Raw genomic sequence first — 15,072 nt, forward strand, 5'->3', positions numbered from 1 at the left:
AAGCTAGTTGCAGAAATAGTGCATAACTTCCTCTTGTGTTGTACTACACAAACAGTTCATTTTAGCTTTTACAAACAAAAAAAATTTTGGCCTTCACTGTGAGGTCAAATAAAGAAATGACCATAGTGGAAAGCAGCACTGAGCTGCTGCCTACTCTTGGGGAGGTCTGTTTACCTCTCTCTGTGCCCTGATGTCCCATCTAACTCAACATCTGGCTTCTCTATTTAAATTGTGGAGATTGTCTGTTACTCCACATCCTCAAGTGCCCACAACAATAGAAACCTCTAAAAAGGATCAAGACCACTAGCACATAAAATATGGTAAGTATCAGTGATGACATGGCACACACACGAAACGTCTGTCTTGTTTTGAAATAGCCACCATGTGAGTCACCACACACAGATCATCTGACAGTCAATCCCATCTACCTTCTAAACTGCATCACACAATATTACTACCATTTACTCAATTTTTCTTATTATTCAGACTAAAATTCTACATAACAAATAGTTAAAATTTTATATTATAGATACTAAACACCCTAAAATATTCATTAGAAAAAAATACACTGATGAAACTGTACCAGTCCTCATCTTTAATTAAGATAGGCCTGAGTCTTCATCTCCACAACTAGAATTTGATGTAGGAAAATACTAATGGCATTAAAATCTGATATCTTACTTTATTCTGTGTCTAAGAATAAGTGCTCTGCCATGTTGGATATACACAGTGTCAATCTATCACTCCTCCATATGCACATTTAACCCACACAGAACTAAAACTGGGGGTGTGGGAATGATTTTTATTTTGTGGGCTGTATATCACTGCTTCAAATTACTGGATAATTATGTAATTTATTATTATTATGTGTGGGTTTTGTTCTGCTGTGGCGTGGTTTTTCTCGTTAGGATTTTTTTTAAATACTGATTGCAGTGCCAGGGGATGTGAATGGCCATCCTTCAAATCAGAAGGAAAAATTAATACACAGTGCCATGAAGACATGCCTTCAGTCCTATATATAATAGGTGCTAAGGTCTTTTGTTTTTTCATTCTCGCCCTGTAGCCATTGAGGGTCATTTCCAGCATGACAGGCAGGGAGATCTGTCAACTAATTATTGCTTCATCCTTTCTTCCTTTGTTAATTAAAGTTGGCTGCAGTTTGATTTAACATATTGAACAAAGTCAGAGTTGAAGTCTTTTGGGACCACAGCTGAGAGCTGGTTCTATGACTTTTGTAATATATACTTAACAAGATGAAAATCTGAGTATTTTGATAGCATCAAGTCTGAGGTGGAGATTTATTAATGATTTTCTCTGCTGCATGTCCAATGGGGAATAAAAGTGATGGAAGTGATTATCAAGCTATACATCTACTGCAGACAACTTTTGTCTTTGGTATCTTTTTCATAATGACTTTTTTACTCTGTTTCATCTTTTAACCTGTTCCTCTCTCAGTTCATTCTCTTCTTCCCATTTTATTCAGTTTTCTGTAGCTCATTCGATGTCACTACTTTCAGCACTGCTTCCACATTTCAGCACATTTCACCAATCATTACTCAGATTTGACTGTTTTGAGTGAAGGAAAACATGGAAATTCTCAGAAAACCTAACAATTTGTATCTTCTTTTTACATAGTGAAACAAATACTGCTGCTGAAAATTCTGAGTTCTAGAAAATTCGGTTTTAATACAGTAATCTTAATTTTTGGGGAAAAAAATGGTACTGCAAGATCACGTATGAGAGAGATAAATAAAAGCAATACTTAACAGAGTAAACGCTTATTAGCCTTTTCTAGAAGTTGTCCTATTTCTTCACTATTAGCTAAGTTCCAAGCTTTTATTTCTTCTGAAACCTAAGCTTGACTCTAACACAGACCTTCTGTGCTGCCCTTTTCTGTTCAAGAGGCCACAAAGCATTTTGCAAGATGCAATGGCAAGTAAGTAAAAAAATACTGAATAGTATTTGACGGTAATATTTGCTCTTTTACTCTCTCATGTTCGTATCAGAAAAGCATATCAATGTTACATTAATGGTATGGAATGGGACATGTTTTAAGGAGTTATATAGTCACATTTTATTTTTCAGATAGCAGTGGACACTATGGTGTGTTGGCAGTAAGCTGCTCTATCAGAAGCAACAGCTTCATTTTTACACTGAATTAATCCCATTGACAAACATGACATATATTTGTTGCTGGGTTATTGTTGGTAATTGTGGATAGACTGATTTACCATTCAGAGGTATTGCAAGAGTTCTGCATTTTCATTCTTAAGTCTTGTTGAGAACTTCCTAAAACAAGTGAAGACATATCTCCCTGCCAGATGCACTAATGCATCTGTCTTTGGGTTCACATAATTCTCTAAAATCTAGGTCTGAGATTAAGTCATTAGTTAGTGGGTACTAATACCACACAGTTGCTTTTTCTAAAATTTTGACTGTCCCTCTGATATTTGACCATGGACCTTCTGGGCCTCTTGCAGGCCTATAACATGTCTGTAGCTCTGATCAGGCTTTTCTGCAGGTTTTGACTTCCTGGTTATGTCAACCCAGATTTTACACAGGGGTTTTCTCTTTCACCCACATAGGCATAGCTGTCACTTTGATTTGTAGTGCTCTGCATTTTGGAAGCTTCGATATCTTTTTCTAAGATGGTGACAAAGACAGGTTTTGTCTCTATTTATTCCTTCAAAGATGCCCTGCAAAGATCCTTCCCAGTTTGGCCCCTTCCTCTTCCCTCTTTGCATCTTTCTATTGGCTCTTATTTTTCTAAGGAAGCAGACATCAACAGACTGGTCTTCATGTCTCATTGCTGTTGCAGCATCTCCACACTCTGCCACCCTTCCTCTGTCTTTCTTGGGGTTTGAGATTATCTACCTCTGCAGATCCCCATTGCAAAAGGGAGCTGTAAGCTCCTTACCTCTCCCCACTTACCATTCCTCATGCAGGGAATTCTCCCCAGGAGATGTTACTAACTCTTAAATGATAAAAGTACATGTTCAAGGACTGGACACATCTGTAGAGCACCCTATGGTGTGCACAGCACAGCATTGGACAGTTACTTGCTGGGAGAGATGAGTGCCTGACAGAAAATCCACAGGCATGGAAGGGTTCCTGTACGGACTGGTGATTGGTATCCACAGCAGTATCTTGGAGGAGTCCCCTGGTTTCTGACAGTGCATTGCACTAAACAGCTTGCTGATACCCTGCTTTTGCTCAAGGGGTCCTACAACCCAGGCAAGTGACATCATGCCAGGGAGATTTTGGATTCTTTCTGTAGAAGATCTTCTTGTCCCCTGCACGTGTGACTACCTGCAGCTCCCTCTGTGTCCAAGTGCCCGTGTCTCCCGGGCTAACCTGTTACTTTGTGTCCCAGCCAGGCATCAGCACAAATGTTTTTAAAAACAGACCTAAACTAAACTAAACTAAACTAAACTAAACTAAGTAAGAAGCACCGAAAATAAGGATGCCAACCACAATGGGAGGCTGCAGGAGAGTCTGCCAGGATGTGGGGTAGGGAATGTTCACCAGGCGGCACATGGGGCCGGACTCAGTCAAGTCCGCAGCCTCCAGACCAGACCCTTCTTGGTGCCTCAGCAGGGCTGCGCCAGTCCCCCTGAGCTCTCTCCGGGACCGAACGAACTTCCCTGGCTGTGCCTCCCCTGCAGACAGGCCATCCCTCACCCTTCGGCCGAGGCGTGGAGGCAACAAGCACAAAGATAGGTACCTTTTTTTTTTTTTTTTTTTTTTTTTTTTTTTTCTGTAGTGGTGGGGTTTTTTTTTGGTTTTTTTTGTTTTGTTTTGGTTTGGTTTTTTGGGTTTTTTTTGTTGTTTTTTTTTTTGTTTTTTTTCCCCTTCATGAAGGGCTTAAAAATACCACCGTGATTGACATCGAGCACCGCGCAAAGCTTCGGCAGAGCGGAGGTGCTGTACATTTGACAATGCTATTAAAACATTACTAAAGTTAACGCAGCCTCGACGGCATCTGAAAAACTAAATAGGAGACCAGTTTTAACCCCAATCCCCACTGGAGGGGATACACTAGTATGTTTCTTATTTTTATTTTCCTTATAGCCTGTTAAATTGACTAATAAAGTCAACACAGAGTTCTCTGTGTGGCTTCAAAAAACTCAGTAATTTTGTTAGAAAACGTTGAAATCCAACCCCAAAGTATTCAGCCCAAATATTTAGTTAAAGTAACCCTGTGGGTTAATAAACTAAACAAAGGCAAACCATGCAAAACTGCAGCAATGAAAACCAGACTTAAATAAACGAAGGAAAGTTTATAAGAACCCTTTAGCTGGAAAAAAACAGCGAGGGAAAACTGCATGAAAGTTTAATATGAAGCATGTGACACACAGGGGTTCGTTTTACAGGTACACAGCTTCACTTCAGATGGTCGTCGTCTCCAGAAAAATTTCGAAAATTATTTTTCTGCTAAGCTGCATTTCCTTCGAAAACTCACTGCAGCGTTTTCTACTGAAGAAACACTCAACAGCTTTTGGTAGGTTAAGAGGACCTCTTCTCTGTCTTGCAGCTCTCTCACTGCCCACACTTCACCACATTGCTAATTTCGGTGTCTGACTTGTTTAGTTATTTCAGCTCCAGTACTGTGGTTGCAAAATATTTACCTTTCACACAAGAACCTGGATTATTTTGATTAGAGACCGATGCACTCTTCAAAATGTTTGCTTATGAGCAGGAGTTCTTCAAAAAGGGGCACAACAAAAGATCCCTCTTGTCAACTACCGCTTTTAAAACAGTTGTTAATAGCTAAACCCCAGGTTGCAATAGAGGTGAAGTAAGCCTCTAAAAATAAAAAAAAAAAGGACATTTAAATCAAGCTATTCAAAATACACATGCGAAATTATCTCCGATTGCCTTCAGCACGTTGGCAGTTTGGTAATAATTATAACCATTGCTGTTCTGCAGTTTAAATGATCACGGAAGAAACCTACATGACAATTGTTTTTTTATCAAATAAAGGGCATGGGATTGATGACATGTTTTTCTCTATGGGTTTCCAAATTATTTTCTTTTGCATTATATCCCCAAAGAAGAAGCCCGGGAGAAGACCGCTGGAAAAACAACCCCCAAAATAACAGGAGATCGTTTAAAATTCTCTTAGTTGCTTTTCATTGTCAAGAAAAGCTGAATAAACAGCGTCGGGCCCGCCTGAGAGCACAGAAAGCAGGTTTGAAATGAAAGAGACATGCAGAGAGAAAAGACGAGGGCTTTTTTTTTTTTCCTTCCCTTTTCGAGTACTTAACTTTCTCCTTTTCAGAAAGGAGCTTCGTGCAGCCCAGGGAGCACTTTATTTACCATGTACAGAAGAAACAAGTCAAATTTAAAATTAACCTCCAGTCGTGCTGGGAATAGATCCGACCAAATGTTGGGAGAATTCCTTTATTTCCCTCTTCTGATATTTTTGTCCAGTTCCGCTGCTTAACCATCACCCGTTGTACTGCCAAAGAAGAGAACGGTCCCTTTCGGTGACAAGCCCTGATGAAATTATTTTCTTTAGAAAGAAAAAGAGAAAGATGGACTAAAGAACTTGGGGCAACAAAGCTTTACAAGGAGAGAAGAAAGACTTGGGTAAAATACGACACATTTATCTATCAATTGCTAGACAAGACAAAGAAGGCTTAACAACAGTTTGAAAAGAGTGGCCTGTGAATGGTTACTATTCAATTTGTATTTTATTCCCCGCTGGTCATGGAATTGAGATCAGAAGAAAAAGTGAAAACACATGGCTGAGGTCAGTAGGATCAGAGAACCACCACATACAGCAAAGGGAAGGAAAAGCAAAGGGAACTTGTGTGAAGAAATGGATTATATAAACAGAGCTTACCATCGCCTGCACCCCATTATCCTATAATTTACACTGCATGGGAGCATAGAAATATATTAAACTAGTGATAGGTTTCGCCGTTGCTTTATGCCAATCAATTCCATTATATACTTTCAGACATGTTTAGAATTCTTGCACTAATGTGTTTATTTTAAATATCACAGGGAAATTATGACATCACCGGCAAATAATGCTGGGGAAGGTTGCCTTCCTTTTGAAGTACGCTGCAGTGAAACATGATTTTAATTACATAATCACTTTGAAACCGTAATTATATAATAAACGAGGAGGATTAAGCGGGAAGTGTACAGTACATTAAAAATTGCTTAGGTCCTGGAAAAACAAACCGAACACACAGGGAGAAACGCTCGGTCACGAAGATCGCTTGTAGTTCGGGCTACAACGTTTATTTGCGTTTTGCCCGAGGCGACAAAAAGATGTCCCCTCCGACAGGCGCTGACGCTTGCTTCTCGTTTTCCTCCGGAGAACATAAACTCAGCCCCGGTTTCGCTCGCCGCCGCCTTTGCCCGGCAGGACTGCGGCCCGTCCGCGCCGCCCGCGGAGCTTGGGCCGGCCGCCACCGGGGAGGGGCCACCGCCGCCCCGATCTGTCCTCCGCTGGACCGGAGAGCCAGGCGGCGACAAATCTGGTTTTTAAAAGAGGGATCAGTAGCCCTCCCTCTGCCCGCCGGGTTCCGCACACGCGGGCCGGGAGCACCACGCGGAGACTTAATTTTGCACCCGTGGGCTGCGCACGGCGCCCCAGCGCGCCCCAGCGCCCCGGGACCGGCGCCCATCGCCTCGGGCAGCGGTACTCCGCTCCGCTGTCCTCCAGAGGCGCGGGGGAGAGGAGGTCTCCTTCACTTTTTAGGTGGCTTTTGTTTTGTGTGTGTTTGCTTGTTTGGGTTGTTTGATTGGTTTTTATTTCTTGTTTTCGTATAGTTGTCATGTTTCTTTTGGTTGTATTTTTGTTGGGTTTTTTTGTTTGTTTGTTTGTTTTTTAAGGGCTAGACCGGAGCGCAGCAAGGTCCCGGGGACCCTCCCTGTCCCCATGTGCTCCCCCGGGACTGCTATCTATCGCCTTTGCAATCTGTCAGGCAAGGGAGTCAGATCTGCCAACCTCTTTCTGCGGCCTCCTCTCCTTCCCCCGCCCCGTTTGCCTCGTCCCCTTCAGACCGAGCCAGGCACCAGCACTGCAGGGGAGCAGCAGCCACCGGGACCCCCCCCCCCTCCGACAGCACAGGAAGCCTCAAGGAAATGGAGGGAGGGACCTCGTCCGCACAGTAAATGCCCGCACACTGCCCAAAGGGCAAAGCCCTGGGGGCAGTGGTTGCATCCCCAGACCAGAATGAAATTCAGAGCCAGCTAACCCAGTGCAAGGGTCTCTGCTTTTAGCATCGGAGTTACTTCCACCCTGGTGTCCAGTGGTTTATTGCAAGACAGCTTGGCTCTCAGGACACATCAGCCTCATCCCTTGCCATGCAGTCAGTGAACTGCTCTCAACATTTATCCGATGGGCTGCTCACCTCAGGGACATATCTTCGGATCTGGACTGTGTATTTCCTACCTATCATGACACCTTACTTTTTGGAAGGTGAAGAGGAAACACTGCAGCACAGATGCCCTTCACTGCAGAAATGGCTTGGACCATCCCATGCAGCTTTGTTCTGGACTGGAGAGGTATACCTGCAGATCTTCTTCATCTAGATGGGCTTCTATCAAATCCACTGCTCAGAAAGACCTCTGCAAGCACAGAGAGGTCTTGTAAAAAGCTGGCATGGGGAGGGACAAGCACAGGTAATCTGCTTGGTGCAGCAGATTACCTGGTCTCTGCCTGCAGGGAACAAAGTGGACTGGCACCTAGGGACCAGGCAGCTCCATGCTTTATCCAAAGTCTCATGGCCCTTCATCCCCAGCCCATCTAGCAGGCTTTTATTTGGTATCTGAAGTCAAGGGTCACTGTTTCCAGGAGCTGCAATTCCAACACACACCCACATGGCTGGCCTGGAAGCCACAAAGGCAGGAGGCTACTTGATGATGGCATACAAAGCGAAACCAAATATGGGACCCTCATCAGGTGGCTCTGGACCTGGGCAGACCAGGTGGCTCCCCACAGTTCCCTACAGACCAGCCAAAACCCATGGATTACTCTAGAAAGACAGTTTACATTCACATGCAGATGCTAATCGCATACTCAAGAGGCTGTCCCAAAGAGAGTAATTTCTCCAGATGCTAGCTGTGTGGTCATGAATTTTCAGGAATAGATTTTTTTTCATATGAAAACATTTATTTTTCCTCCAGATGTCATGGTAATTAAGGTGGAAGAATGCACTCTGTTAAATGTGTGAGAAAGATCATGGTGCCTCACAAGTCTACAGGAGTCCCTGGAGGACCAAGTACCAGATGGCACAGATGAGTCTGTGACAGGGGCATAGGGGTGTATAAAACAGGCCTCAGCAAAAGTCTTTCAAGAAGCTATCACAAGAGGGAAGCTGGTCACAAAGAGGGGAAGAGAATATGGCAGGGGAAGGTTTCTGGTGCAGTGGGGAGGCTCCAAAGTTATCCAATCAGTGTTCTACACTAGCAAACGGTAAGCACATCATTTGTTTTAGTCAGAAATTAATCTGTTTTGTTCTCATCATGGTGTAGTGTCTGCAGTGGTATTGCCAGAAGTCCTAATTACACGGGGGAAAACAAAAGAACAAAGCAATGAACAAAATATCTGCCAGAAAATAAATAGTCTAAAGAGGCAGTCAGTGACACCTGTAAACCACAGGCAGCAAGAAGGGAGAAATAGGAAGCTGTTCTAGGCTAAAGGGCAACAAAATAAAAAGAGTGCCTAAAGCACCCAGAAGTCTGTTTTCCACTGTGCAGATGTGGAACTTTTTAATTCAAAAGGCCTCAGACCCTGTAAGTGTAAATTAGTTGAAAAACAAAGAAGTAAATTTGTGTTTGGTTCGTGACTGGACAGCCCATGGATTTGTCCCTGCAGCAACTTCCTAAAGTGCAACTTAGTGGAGGCTAGGAGGTTGCAGTATGATTCTCAGCTCCCCTGGCTCTCATGTCTTTTAACTCCCATTCTGGCACATTTTATTCTCTTGTTTTGGAACATCTTAGTAACACTGATAATGTAAGAATTCATACTTAAACAGCTTATTTTATCCAAGTACTTCAGAGACCTGTGCTGACACGGTTAAGTTTGCAAAATGACCTTGGACAGATGCAGCAGCTTGTTTACTTCACATTTAGTAGAAACTGTGTGTACACTTGGACCAACAGATGGAAAGACATAACAAAATTATTTAAATAGTTTCCTCAGTGGAAGTTCTTCCCTGAATAGAGTGTGTTGCAAAAATTTCACTGACAGTTTGAAAAGCAAAGGAAACTGAGATGAGAACTACACTGGAAAAATCTAAGGGTATAATATAATTAAATACTACTTACTGGACTGGATAGTCTTGGTTTGACTGAGCATAGGTTTATATCAGACTCATTTAAATGTTTATTTTGCAGTGAAAGTAGCTACTTTGAGATTATATGTCCTTCCATCATTTTTTATTTGACTCAAGGAAAAAAACCACTGTTGCTTCAGTTGCTTCATCCAGCAAAAATGTGATAGAAACGTCAGGTGTATCTGCCTTGTCTAAAGACTTCTCTTACCTGCGAAAGCTCAGTCTTTGTTGTCTGGACTGCATGTCAGTCAGAGCCTGTACCTGTCCTAGTTTCAGCCAGGATAGACTTAATTTTCTTTTAGTAGCTGGTATAGTGCTGTATTTGAATTTACTATGAGAATAATTTCAGTAGCACACTGATGTTTTTGTTTTTGTTGTTGAGTAATGTTTACCCTAAGGACTTTCTGGTTTCTGTGCTCTGCAAGTGAAGAGATGCACAAGAAGCTGGGAGGAAGCATGACCAGGACAGGTGACCCCAACTGGAGAGAGGCATATTCCATACCACAGAACAATGTGCAGTACATAAACTGCATCTACTTCCCAGGAAAAGGGGCCAATCTCTGCTTAGGGACAGGCTGGAAATCTATTAGTGGGTGGTGAGCAGTTGTATTGTGCATCACTTGCTTATCTTGGGTTCCTTTTCTCCCTCTCCTTTTCATTACTATTACTATTACTTTTCAACTACTACTACTACTACTATGTTATTATTGTATAGTTACATTTTTGTTTCAATAATAATACTGTTCTCATCTCAACCCATGGGGTTGTCATGGTTTAACTCCAGCTGAAAAGTCAGCATCACACTGAGCCATTTGCTCAACCCTCTTCTCTCTCCCCTGCCCCTGTGGAATGGGGAGGAGAATCAAAGTAAAACTTGTAGGTTTAGGCAAGAGCAGTTCAATAATTGGAAATAAAGTAAAATACAGTAATGATGGTAAATTATAATAATAATGGTAATAAAAAGGGAAAAACAAGTGATGCACAACACAATTCACTACCTGATGATTGATGCTAGACCCCCCTTCCCCCAGACTAGCCCCTCTTCTGAGTAACTCCCCCCAGTTTATATACTGGGCATGACCTTCTGTGGTGTGGAGTACCCCTTTGGGCAGTTTGGGTTACCTATTCCAGCTATGCTCCCTCCTAGTGTGTTTTTTACCTCCTCACTGGCAGAGCATAAGTCAAAGGAAAAAAAGAGTCCTTGACTTGGGATAAGCACAGCTTAGCAACACACCAAAGCATCAATGTGTTATCAACACCATTCTCATTTCGAATCCAAAACACAGCACTGTCAGAGCTACTGAGAAGAAATTAACTCGACCCTGGATGAAACCAGGACAGAGATTTACCTCTTATTCAGATTCTCCTCCCTACCAGGGAGGAAGAAATGAGTGATCAGTTGTGTGGTATTTAGTTGTCAGGTGGGATTAATCCAGGAGAGTGCCCAAAACTCTTTCCCTGACAAGTATAATATGTCCAGGTATGAGAGAAGGCATATCTCCAACATGATGGCAATGCATCCCTGCCTTGCATTCAGAATACATGGGCAGTGGAAGGGAGGCTCAGAATGGCATGGCCCAGAACACCCACAATCATCCTCTGGGAATCAAGAAGGGGGTTCCAATCACTGTTGATGCAAGGATATTTTTCACATAAACCTTGGAAGACTTATGGAGAAGAGGACCTGGGCAGAATTTCAGGTGTTCCTTCTTGGAAAACCAAAATGTTGTACAATGCACAATTTGCAGTTTATGGGAAGATCTGAGCACATTTATGGACTCTGAGACTTACTGGCAGACTGCAATTCATGGAAATGAAGGAGGACAGATAGAAGTTTCAGCAGTGGTAGTGGAGCACTGTCATATTACTGATTTTTTCATGTGCAGTCTATCTATGAGAGATTGCAAGGTGCTGAGCTTGAAGAAAGAGCAGATCAAGTAAATAAAATTACTATTCTTTCTACTGTTCATATTTGAGTTAACAATATCCCTTTCAAGGCTGTTGATTAATGTAAAAGAATCAGCCAGACAAGAAAAGTGGGAGGAAGAGAGATGGGAAACCTTTTTTCCTTCTCAAAAGACAGCACATTAAAAAATATCTTTTGATCACAGATCAAAATCACAGATATCCATTAATTATGAATATGAAGAAATGCTTGCCAGGTTTTACAAAGCCTAAGGAAGGAGGTCTGTAACTTCATCAGTGTCCCCAGAATGTCTGTGAATAAAATCTGTTAGAAGAGCATTTATTTATTTTTATACCTGGTCTTTCACCAGAGATAAGTCTATCAATTCTCCAGGTTTCTGGCATAAAAGAAAGCAGGGAACTCCTAAGAGTGAGTTGTTTAAATAGAAATTATCCAGATGGAAGCTGGGAATCAGTATTAGGCCTTATGTAGATATTTGTGTTCTGACATCTTCTGTTAACCTAATAGTTTGTAGGAAATGACTTGAGAAAAACTGAGAGAGCCATTTTTTCTCTGCCATGAGGACATGCACATGAAGAATTTTCTGGAGTTTTTGCTTCAGTTATGCCACTGGAAAAAGTGAGCATCTTTTGCAGATGAGACTTAGAAACTGTTCAACTGTTTTGGGAACAGACAGTTTTCTGCCTGTGATAAACACAAAGATGGGGAAAGAAAGTTGATTGTGCTTTGACTGAATTTATGATGGCCTTAAAGTCCAGACACATACTTATTTATTTCTTTGCCTTTAGACACAATAGACAATGAAAGTGACCCTGAACATTTCACTTTATAAAGAAACCTAATTTTATCTGAGCTAAAGATATTTAAGTAAGAGTTTTTCCAGTACTCTTAAGATTGGAATGGGATGAAATTTTGCCCCAGCATGGTAGAAATAATTACCCACTAGAGGAAAGCATTTTGTGAGGCCTAGATGTCCAGGCCTCAGCTTTTCTCTTTCATGCATCTCAATGGATCTAGAGTTCTGTATGGCTCAAAGCCTACATCTATGAAGGGTGGCCATTTCTAGCAACACTGAACAAATACAAAACACCATGCATGCTGGGAAGTTTTAAATATACGGTGGTAGAAGTCTTGTGCACAGAGATCTTGGAGCTCCTGGCTGTAATGTTCCTCTTGCTCTGGTCACCACAATATCCCAAGGAGGACATGCACATAAGCAATTAAATAGTTATTATTACCTTCAACATACAGTTTTTGACCTTTTTGAGTCTGTGATGCCAAAAATAAACTTCCACTGGACAGCTGTTGATAACTGAATCCCACATGTAGTCTTGCAACTTGCACAGGTGCCTTTCTTAGTCAAGTTATTAAAATAATACAGAAACCTATAGGTCTGTGGACCACAAGCTGACCAAAAAAATTAATTGTTTGGTTCAAATATGTTTCCAAAATTCTAGATGAAAGCACAAAGTACACTTAAGGGGGCAATAGAGATCATGCTAAACCATCCCCTTTATATTTTTCTTTACAGGAGAATTCTATTTTAGAGGAATAAACCTTGTGTTTAAGAGGCAGGCTTCTGCCTTTGAAACCTTCTCAGAGAAAATGTCTTCCCTTATCAAAATCTGAAGTTACTCACTATTTCCCAGCTGAGTTTCCATCAGTGTTTCTATATCCTTCTATGCAGGCTGCTGTCTAGCCTGGCCTCTCAGCTGCCTGCAACCTATTGCCAATCCCAACTTTTGTGCATTTTTTAAATCTAAATATCTCTGTAATGCTTCTTGTATGTGACAAGACCAATGTTTTTATCAGACCAATGAAGACAGAAACCCTGAGTCTTCACAGTGTGTTAACTGCATCACTATTTTCCCTACACTGTCAGCCCCAAACCTGTTGACCTAGAAACCAGCTTGCAGAGAACACTTGAGGAGAGATATGCCAGCCACCCTGCTCACTTTGTCGTGATCTGCTCTCTTACTGCACACAAAAGGTAACTGTGCTCTCATAGCTCAGAAACTTCCGAAGTTTTAGAAGCTTCAGAGACCAGGTGTTTAGGTAGAATCTGCACCAACTGACCTGATCAGGGATGGTTCTGAAAGCATAATAAGAACCTTCTCAGGCTGCTGTCTGGAATCAGTACAATCACTAGTTCCACCTTGGATTTAGAAGACTCCCCTGGAAGGTCAGGCAAGGTTATGTTGAAGTATCACCTCCATGTCTCAGAGGGAGACAATCCAACATGTTGCACTTGAATCGGATCATGTTGGTATCTTACAGATAAATACCATTCACTGCACCAATATCACAGTGAGGAAAAATCACAATAGAGTACGCACAGTGAAAACAAATGTATTTAAACATAACCACATGTTCTGTGATTCCACAGGACTAAATCTTCAAAGTAATAATATTATTTGTAAAACACCTCCCTTGGCAAATTTTGCTGGACCATGAAAATACTGCAATAAACATGTCATTTGGAATGTTACGTAAAATCATTCAAGAGAAGAACAAATAAAGGAGCCTGGGATGGAGAAAATGAGCTTGGATACCACTGAAACACACAGAAACAAGAGGGATCCACATAGGAAACATCTGTGGAGGGAAAAGTTATGTGTCTGCCTGTAAGACTAGTGGGGAAACAGAGGAGAGGCAGAGAAGTAGCGATGAGTGCTAGCAATTTCCAACAGGAAGATAGGCTGTTAAATAATTTCTTAGTGCCATAAAAGAGAGTTTGTAGCAAGAAATAAACAAAGGATTTGACAGTGACAAAGGCTCTCATCCTCAACTTGCTGGTCAGCTGCAGGACCTACTTGTTGAACAGTGCTGACTGTAGCTTTCCTTCTAGTTGCTGATCATATGGTAAAAGGCAGCTATGCTAAAAATGCCCTGTTAATTGCTATACTCACTGATATGGCAAACAGTTAATTTTTGTGGAGAGCTTACAAGAACCTATGTACTGCAGGGATGCTCATTTAGGGCAACTGTCTATTGACACACACCTTCAGTGCTGGACTCTTACCTGGCACCAGACACTGATTTTGACAGGGACTCCAGGTTTCTCAACATCTCAATTGCTTTCAAAAATAGGCCTTCTCACCAAAACCAGTCAGAATTTTCATGCAGGATACTGAAATTGCAAGGTCATAGAAGAAACCTAGCTGTGAATGGGAAGCTGTAAGGTGAACAGGATTTCTTGAAGCTCTGTCCCATTTGCCCCACACCTTCAGAAGGGAGTGCAGTGGCTGAGCAGCTCTCTTCTGACCTGATCTGGCTGCCATTTCTCTGACAAGTAGTAATTGTAAAATTTTTATATTTCCAAGGAAAGATTTTTCAGACACCTAGCAATGTGACATTTTAGTGGCATATGAATGGTACTGATTCTGGAAAGAGAATTTTTCCTACCAGCTTACTCATCTTCCTGTTTCTGCCATGAGGAAGGACTTTACAATTCCTATCCTATAAAATGATAAATCAGTTGTCATTGGTCTTAAAGATAATGCATTCACCTTTTAAAATTTTGAAGGCTCTTAGTGAGGAGACAAGTGAAACAATAAAAAACATCTAGGTAGGTATATATTGATTTCTGTGCCATACAGACGCTAACATAGATAGTTACATGCTTACAGTTTTCTTAATCTTTCTTTTCATTCACTGCTACTTAGAAAACACCCACAACAACAACATCAACAGGTCAGCTAAGTTATACAGATTAAGAATACCTGGATGTAAAAAGGGATGGTTTTATGATTAGGCTTTGTTAGTGTAAAGCTGCTGGTTTTTAATCTGGAATTTACTGCTGATTTAAAAGTATCAGGATCATTTACAGGCAGGTCATACATGTGG

The sequence above is a fragment of the Vidua macroura genome, chromosome Z (assembly GCF_024509145.1).
Source record: "Vidua macroura isolate BioBank_ID:100142 chromosome Z, ASM2450914v1, whole genome shotgun sequence".
Taxonomy (NCBI): Eukaryota; Metazoa; Chordata; class Aves; order Passeriformes; family Viduidae; genus Vidua; species Vidua macroura.